General features: G+C 42.1%; 2 pseudogenes; one reads left to right on the top strand and one right to left on the bottom strand.

Annotated features, from left to right (window-relative positions):
• Positions 1 to 630: 630 nt before the first annotated feature.
• On the top strand, positions 631 to 2,890 carry LOC145104854 (GDSL esterase/lipase At3g48460 pseudogene; annotated as a pseudogene).
• A 663-nt stretch (positions 2,891 to 3,553) lies between these two features.
• On the bottom strand, positions 3,554 to 9,272 carry LOC145104855 (uncharacterized; annotated as a pseudogene).
• Between the last annotated feature and the right edge of the window lie 410 nt (positions 9,273 to 9,682).

Below are 9,682 nucleotides of genomic sequence, written 5' to 3' on the forward strand. Positions count from 1 at the left end.
TGAAGAGCCGTGCATTTCAGCTAACTACTGAGGAGGCCAGGGCAGCGCCAGACGTCGTGGATGGTACGTAATTTATTTTCCTACCTGATATTATATATATATATATATATATATATATATATATATATATATATATATATGTGTGTGTGTGTGTGTGTGTGTGTGTGCTCTTGTATAGGGACCTTTTTGGTCAATAGTATGTCGGTCCATGTTCTTTTCGATTCGGGAGCTACCCGATCGTTTGTATCTCTTGCGCTTAGCAAGAAGTTCCAAGATGCACCGGGGACTTTGGATTCCCCGCTTGAGGTTGAGATTGCAGATGACCGCACTGTGACTGCTGGGAGAGTATATCGGGACTGTGTCCTGAATGTGTTTGGGGAGAGGTTCCATGTGCATCTGGTTCCGATACCGTTGCAGGGACTGAAGCTGATCGTCAGAATGGACTGGTTGGGGGCCAATGGGGCCATGATATATTGTGAGTGCCAGTTGGTGAGGGTTCGAACCCCAAGTGGGGGAGAACTGGTTATTCTTGGGGAGAGGGCCTCGCAGGGACCAACCCTCTCTTTGGCTGCGAGGGCTAGGAGACTTCTCCATCAGAGATGTTTAGGATTTTTGGCATACGTCTCGGATATGGGGGTTGAGACCAAGGCGGATTTGGACAATGTACCGGTTGTACGGGATATTCGGTATGTCTTTCCTAAGGAGTTGTCAGGGGTGCCTCCGGAGAGGCAAGTAGAGTTTCGCATCGATTTAGTGTCGGGTGCTGCTCTGATAGCCAAGGCACCGTACCGGCTAGCTCCGCCTAAGATGCAGGAGCTGTCTACGCAGCTTCAGGAGCTCCTAGACCGAGGGTTTATCCATCCGAGCAGTTCCCCGTGGGGAGCATCGATCCTGTTTGTAAAGAAGACAGATCACACAGGATGTGCATCGATTATAGGGAACTGAACAAGCTAACTGTGAAAAACAGTTATCCGCTTCCGAGGATCGATGATTTGTTCGATCAACTTCAGGGCATCGTAGTTTTCCAAGATTGATCTTCGGTCGGGGTACCATCAGATGAGGATTAGGGATGAGGACATACCGAAGACAGCTTTAAGAACTCGGTACGGTCACTATGAGTTTGTGGTGATGCCATTCGGGCTTACCAATGCCCCAACAACGATCGTGGACCACATGAACAGGGTGTGTAGGCCGATGTTGGATCGGTATGTGATCGTCTTTATCGATGATATCTTGGTCTATTCTAAGACCAAGGAGAAGCACGATCAGCATTTGAGGGAGGTATGGGAGACCCTGAGGACAGAAAGGCTTTATGCCAAGTTCTCAAAGTGTGATTTCTGGTTGCGTGAGGTGTAGTTTTTGGGGCACATCATCAACCAATAGGGTATTTTAGTTGATCCAGCCAAGATTGAGGCAGTGATGCGGTAGGAAGTACCGAAGAATGCATCCGATATCCATAGCTTCTTGGGCCTAGCGGGGTAGTATCGGAGATTTATTCAGGATTTCTCCAAGATTGTCGTACCTTTGACTCACTTGACCAAGAAGAATGTGACTTTTCGGTGGGGTCCGGATCAGCAGTTGGCTTTTGAGACCTTGAGACAGAGATTATGTGAGGCCCTGATTTTAGCACTACCCGAGGGATTGGACGATTTGGGGGTGTATTGTGATTCATTTATCTCGGGGATAGGGGTTGTCTTGATGCAGAGAGGGCATGTGATCACGTACGCCTCGAGGCAGTTGAAGCCTCACGAGGCGAACTACCCCACTCATGACTTGGAATTGGGGGCGATGGTGTTTGCCCTCAAAATCTGGAGGCACTACTTGTATAGGGTTCAGTTCACCATCTTCACTGACCACAAAAGTCTAAAGTATTTGATGGATCACCAGAACCTGAACATGTGGCATAGGAGGTGGTTGGATGTACTGAAGGACTACGATTGCGAGATTTTGTACCACCCCGGGAAGGCCAATGTGGTGGTTGATGCCCTAAGCCGCAAGGCGGAGAGTGCTTCGATTGGAGATGTTTGTTTGAAGATGACGGTGATTTCTCCTTTGTTAGATATGATCAAGGAGGCTCAAGTGGAGGGTCTGAAGAGAGAAAACTGGATGATAGATCGGATTCGGGGTCAGATACCCTTGTTTGATCGGGATAGTCGGGGTCTTTTGACACAGTGTGGCCGGGTGTAGGTACCGGTAAGTGGGGGAGTGAGGCAGAAGATCTTGGAGGAGTCACATTAATTTAGAGTATATAAAGTTAATTTCACATTGAAAATAACATTGACTTTGTATACTTTACGAAATGTTATTCAAATTATAACATTGTTATGATGTTCTAGTTCACAGATTGTATTACAATCTACTGATTTGTTTTTTTTTTTGCTAGGCATTGTTCAAAAAAGGTGCAAAATATATGGTAGTCAAAGGCCTCCCCAGAACCGGTTGCTTGACCCTCGCCATGTACCTCTATCCAGAGTCAGACCGCGATGACATTGGTTGTGTTGCCACTGTCAATAACCAAAGCTACATCTACAACACCATCCTCCAAACCAACATCCAAAACCTACGCAACAAATACTCAAAAGCTATAATTGTTTATGCTGATTACTGGAAAGCTTATCGCTCCATTGTCAAGAATGCACCAAAGCTTGGGTTCCACGAGGTTTACAAGGCTTGTTGTGGGTCTAGTGGTGGTCCCTACAACTTTGATTTTTCAGGTACTTGTGAGTCTGATTCTGCGAGTTCGTACAAAAACCCATCTCAATATATCAACTGGGACGGGGTTCACCTTACCGAGGCTATGTATAAAGTAGTTTCCGAGTTGTTTCTCAATGCTGCTTTCACTTATCCGCCATTCAAGTCCTTGTTAAGAAGCAAGCAAAACTCGGCTTAGGTGATGACAAATTTTGTAGTTGTCTGTTCGATTTTATCATTTTCCTTTATCAATCATTCTTAAATTGGTCTTCAATGATCAATGATTATATTTATAATAATTTCAGTTAATATTAAGGAACCCTAAAAGACGAAATGGAGCATTAAAGTAACAACTCACATGATCCATAACATTAGAACACTTTAATTGCCTACACGACTCTCCCGACTTTATGTCCCTTTAACAAGTACTAATTATCATACCTTACTATGTCTAAAATTGATAAATTATAGTATGTGATAAAAGTGATAAAATGATGATTTTATGTATTTTACGTATAACAATAATAACGATATTCATTAGGATTCATCTTAATATATTCCAAGAACAGAAACCAATACACGTCCATCTTGACCCTATCAGTTACAGGATTGGGCAGGTCTTTGCCTTGACCCGATTTATACACACCACTACAGGCCAAAGGAATCAACATTCTCAATGTGTTTTCTTCATGCATCAAATTGCCAAATATGTTTTCATCATAAATAAAAATTTAAACATTTTGTACAAACAAATGCAATTATAGTACACTTTTAGATTGATCACATTACTTTTAAGATCTCCAATAAGTTCTTAATCAAGCATCAAAAATTTCTTGAAAAAAATATTCTCTACAACACTTGTTCATGGATCAATAACCCCAAATGCAAGTGATATCAGTTCATTTGACAAAAGAAAACCATCCGGATCACTTAACCGAATAAATCCAATCTCATTTTCCAACTTTTCATCATCTAAAACCAAAGAACTAAACTCATCTTCTTTAATCTCTCTTCTTTCATCATCCAAAAACACCACATGCCCACTCCTCATATAAGGCTCATACACCTTACACAGCTCCACAACAACCTCACTCCCAAAATCATCTCCAAAACTCTTCAAATTCAACCCTTTTGAAGTTCTTAATGAAAGCATCACAATGTCCATAGCCATTTCCCATTAATCAACATCATCACCTTCTTGTCACAAATCAACTAATCCACCCTCCAAATTCTTGACATAATCTGTGTAATCTTTTAACTTCTTTGGTCTTGAATATCTTGTTCCATTGATATAACTAGCAAAACTTAAGCCAAACGCGTAAAAAGGTTTGTTTATCCAGTATGTGTAATTGTGCTTGCACTCAAATCCACTTTTGCTATAACTACTGACTTCATAATGCTCGTAATTAGCCTCTGAAAGATTTTTTGAAGCCATTCTGTAGAATTTTGCAGATCGGATGTCGTTTGGAAGTGGAAACTCACCTAGTATATACCTGTTCATCATGTGTACACGTTAATTTGTGTAAATAATATAAGAGGAAGATTAAATGACAAACTTACAATGAACCAAATTTGGTGTCTTTCTCAACTTGAAGGTCATAAATCGAGACATGATTAGGGTTGGCGTCAACAGTGAGCTTCAAACTCTCTTCCCACATTTCTTGAGTTTGGTGCGAGAGAGAAGAAATGAGATCCATGCTCCAATTCATGACACCACATGAATTAATAATCTCAATTGCCTCATGAACCTCGTCAACACCATGAGCTCTCCCACAAGCTTTCAACAACTCTTCTTGAAATGCTTGAACTCCTAAACACACCCTATTCACACCCAATCCCATCAACTCTTTTAGTTTCTTTGCATCAAATGTTCCGGGGTCCATTTCCATTGATATCTCGGGATCCAAACACAAACCAAATTTCGATCTCAACGTGTCAAGGACCTTAGCAACGAGTCTTGGTGGCACCAACAAAGGCGTGCCACCACCGAAGAAGACAGTTTCAAGAGGTGGGTGTTGGTTAAAATTTGTTTGCGTTGCTTCCATTTCGCGAATAAGAAGATGGATGTAATTTGAGATTCTTGGATCATCGTCTGCGGTTTCTGTTGAAGAAGAACCCAAAGCTAATATTGGGAAGTCACAATAATGGCAGCGTTTGCTGCAGAAAGGGAGATGGACGCAAGCTGAAGTTGGAGGGAGTTTGTAAGAGGCGGTCTCGAGAGTTGGAATGTTGGTTGAGGAATTTTGTCGAGCAGTTGGTGGGCTTCGTGGTAATGCACTACAAAAGACGCTAATTTGATGGGGAATAACTTTTGCGGGTAGAGGGTTGATAACATGAGGGCAATGGTCGACTTCAACAGAGATAGAGACAACTTATTTTGCGACAAAGTACATCGTCAATTTTTGGCAATTTGCCATTTAGTAATGTGAACTATGAGAAGTTGTGAAATGACAGAATTATATATATATTTATAACATTTAAGGGCTCGCATGATAATGATTAAAAGTAAAGGGACTGGCTATGTATAAACATGAAATTTAATTCTGAAATCGATATTGTAGAAACACCGGGAAGCAGAAGAGCTGCGAGAACGGAGCAGCCATGAACGGTGGCATCTCAATCTCCATTGATTTGACTTATTCCTACAAGAGAGATCTCCTGGTCAACACAGGAGAGGGAAGTCGCGGAGGTGGGCCCACAAAAATGTAGTACAAAATGATGACGTGGAATGGGCATAGAATAAGTTTCCTCCGTTTGCAGCTGCGTTTATGCTTCCAGCTATGCAGGGGTTTGACGAGAAAAGTCATGGAGTTGACTTTTTAGGCAGGGACTTTATTGTCCTTGGAAAGCTTATTCACATGTTGGGTACTTGTATGAAATGTTCAGCTATGCATCCAGAAGCATCCGCTTTAGCACTTCCGTTACTTGATATGTTGAGTACCAGGTTTTTTTTGTTTTTTTAATGGAAAGGCATATTTGTCATTTTCTTAAAACTACTGGTATTAAATTACAGGGACATAAGTAGTCATGCTGAAGCATATATTCGTAAATCTCTACTGTTGGAACAAAGTTCTAGTAGGATCGATAGATTCTAAGCAGAAAAACAATAAATGACGTAATGAAGAACACAAGAATGGTTTAACTGATGTCGAATGATTAAGCTTTAACACCTCAGAAGAGCTCGATTAAGAACTTCGACTGTAGAGGTGTTTAGGGTTACAAAGCAATAATAATAATAATCACGACTGTATCTAATGCATACATGCATGCACTATTTATAGCTTAACACTACTTAACAATCACGGATGGACAGGCCCAATCTGGATATACAAAACTAAGCCCATGACGCAACATAAAATACCCAACAATCTCCCCCTTTGCGTCAATGGAGCCGAAAGCTCAGTTCGGTTGAGCTATAGAATACTTCTTGATATACCACCGAAGCATGTCCGTGAAGTTCTTCTTGTCAGCCTCAGTGTTCTGCTTGCATCAATGAATGATATTAATTATGTGCTCTAAGCAGTCCGTTGAGAACAGATGCTTATCAACAAGAGCGAAAAGAAATCTGTTGGCTTCGCCTCTTGTGAACATCACTGTGAGATGTTTAGAATCAATTTGACCCATCTTCATTTTGTTCACATCTCCAGGTTTTGCAGTTGGCTTTACAGTGGGTTTCTTCTTCAAAACTTTAGCAATCTCTTGATCCATTGCAGCAACTTCATGGATATAAGAAGCCAACATCCTCTTCAGATGATCTAGGATCGGCTCATATTCTTTCGCATTGGTGAGCAATATGTTAAATAACAAGATCCAATCATGAGGATTCAAATTTGGAAGATCTGCCAGGGATATAACAGAAACCGAGTTGACTGAACCTCAGGTGATTTTGAAATTGACATCAATAAACCTCCCTGCAGGCGAAGGTTTCAGCACCTTGACAGTTATAATCTTCTGAGCACTTCAAGTCAGGTACTGAGGCTGACCGAACTTGAGATAAAAATCGATAAGTTCACGATCAACCTGAGGGTGAGGTGAGGGAACTTGAACAGTCGAATCAAAGCATTGAAAAGTAAATGCCTTTCGTGTTATAGGCATATCAAACTGAGAGTCCCTCGAATTCTCACAATCAAACGAAGCCACAGGTTCCAGCCAGTACACGCTTGGAAACTCTATTGCTTCTTTGATGAGCATTTCCCTAGTCCAAAGAGGAAACAAGGCCTTTTTGCAATTGAAGGCATCTTGCTCTTCCTTGTTCTTTCGCTCCCTCTCTTCTGCTTCCTTCGCAACCCGAAGGGTTTCATCCAATTCCTTATCCGTTTTCTTTCGTTTTAGGGCCTCGGAAATTGTTTCTTCTTCATCACTATCATCAGCAAGTCCCTTCTTCTTATCTTGATTTCCAGAACTCGAAGCTTCATTACCCTTCGGTTCTGTTTTGACAGTGACTTTCGGTTGAGTTGTCTGAACACCTTCTCCCCCTTGTTTTGGAGGTACGAATCTCTCCGAAACACCCTTCATCTCATGTAAAAGTGCAAGGGCAGGAAGAAGCTTGGAAGTCAGATGATTCCGGATGGTGAGGGTAAGAATCGGATCATGAGCACTAAGAATATTGTTTAGCATATTCTGAACATCACCAGCACAACTCCGGAAAACAGTTCGCTCAGTCTTTAACAATGAAATCTCCCTTTCAGCTTGAGCCAATTAAACTTTCTGAACTTCAATGGTAGAGGTTAGACGTGCAAGATCCTCCCTTAATGTGCTCTCCTTAGCCAAATCAGCATGGAGTGTATCAAGGCGAAAATTCACTGAGCTAAGAAGTGAAGTGTTCTCAGCTTGAATTGAAGAACGAACATTCTCAAACTTGGCTTGCTCCTCTTGAAGTGACTTTGATAAAGAGTCAACTGAAGCGTTCACTTTAGCTGCATTTGAATCAGCATGACCCTTGAGAGATTCAAGAAAAATCTTGGAACTGTGAATAAGTTCTGCAACTTCAGTTGTAGCCTTCTGGCAAGAAGAGGTTGAATCTTCAACTGCCTTTGTCGATTTGTTAATGGCCCCTATATACTGCTCAAAAGCGGTGTCCAAAAAAGCCTTTAGCACCACATCGTTATACGTCTTAGAAGAGGCAAGCAATTGATCAAGCTTTTCATCAAGACTCTGCACTTGTTGTCTGGTGACGGGAGCATCTTCATCTTCATCTGTGGGAAGCCGATAAGGACTGTAATAATTTGAGTCAAACTCAAGATTGGCACCACCGAGAGTATCACCAGAATCTGTTGAGGGTAAGGATGAGAGAGGCTTGGATGTAACATGAGGTTCGGTTTCAGTATTAGCCCCCGTATCAGATACGTTGACGTTTACTGGAGGTTCGGTTGTAGTGGTGGTAGTTGCTTGTGAAAAGATAGGAGGTGGTAAAGGAGTGGTAGAGATTGGTATCGTACTAACTGGTGGTGGTGGTGGTGGTGGTACAGAAGTGGTGGTTTGAGATGTAGGAGGTGGAGGAATGGGAGCAACCGAAACTGGAACAGTAGTTTTCGGTGGAGATGGAGGAGGTATTGGAATCTTGTCATGAAGTTGTTCAGGAGGAGTTGGAGAACGGGAGGTGTATTACCTCTTGGTGAACTATGAGGCTGAAAGTCTTCTTCCTCTTCTGTTGATCGCTCCCCATCATGGTCTGAGCTCGAAGGAGAGGGACTTTTGGATTTCCTTGCCATCTTCTTTACTTTCTTTGGAGCCGAAGAAGCGGCATTTTCAGCCTTTCGCTTTTTAGACTGGACAGGCTTAGACGAAGGACCTTCGGTTTCCACTTTCTTGGTAGTTGCCCTTTTTCCTCGGCTGGCTGGCTTCTCCACAACATCCAAAGCAGCTTTATGTTCAAGTGTCAGTTCTCTTGGTCCTTTGGGAGTAAGCTTTCTATAGTCAGCCATCACTTTACTTTAGCTTGATACACACCTATACATCGTTTCAGGTATTAAACCAATGTGAAAGAACTTGGTGGCATCTGAGAAGATGATCTTTTTCATGTGAAAAGTAGCCACAGAGGAGACCAATGCATCCTTCATGACTGGAATCTGTAAAGTGTCAATGGCCCTCCGGGTGACGATGGTCCAGAAACGACCACAAGAAATCTCTGAATGTCTCGTCGATGTGTTGAGACTTTGCACCAGTTGCGACCAAATAATCGACCCATAATCGAGGTTGATGCCATTGTAGAGACCATAGAGAATGGCCAGAAAAGCCTTACTGGTACCATTTGACCCAGCAACCCTCTCCGCTAAACCCTTGTTGAGAAGAGTAAGTAACCCATTCCATTGCGGCGGAAAACATGATTTCTTAAACTTCGTCACGGTGGTAAGAACATCAGTGTACCCCATCTCATAAAGCATTGTAAACAGCTGGGTTGTGGTGACGAAATCAGGATAGATAACAGAAGCATCGACGGCAAGATTTAACAGGGAACATAATCGCCCTTTCGAAATCGATGCCTTATGAGAGAAGATTTGAAAATAGATCCTCTCCTTGTTCTTGTCATAGGTTGCAGTAGAATAGACTTGGGATAGTAGAGACATTGGAACAGATTCCATCTGCGTGAGTGCGATAACCAGAGGAGAGTACTTGAGACATTCAACAACGTGGAGCATGTATGAATCATACAAGAAGGGGTTCAGTTGAATGATCAAGTTCTGATTAGGTTTGATCACAAGCAATGGGGATGAAGCAGTTTGATCTTGAGCAGATGATGATTCCGCCATTGTTGATATAAGAAAGAAGATGAATAGTTGCAGATCGCCTTGTGTATTTGAGAGAGTTTGAAGAAGGTAAGAAGGTACAATTGGTGCGAGAAACTCTTTATATACCGTTGCCAGGAGAGAGAAAGTATCTTCGTGATGATGATACGATCACTAAAACGTCGCCTGAGATCTTGAATATAAATATTCACCGTCAATTCATTGTTGGTGTTGGATTTTGGGTCTCACTTAGCACGTGGTGTACG

This window comes from Lactuca virosa, chromosome 4, assembly GCF_052849685.1.
Source record: "Lactuca virosa cultivar CGN04683 chromosome 4, Lactuca_virosa_CGN04683_v6, whole genome shotgun sequence".
In the NCBI taxonomy this organism is placed as follows: Eukaryota; Viridiplantae; Streptophyta; class Magnoliopsida; order Asterales; family Asteraceae; genus Lactuca; species Lactuca virosa.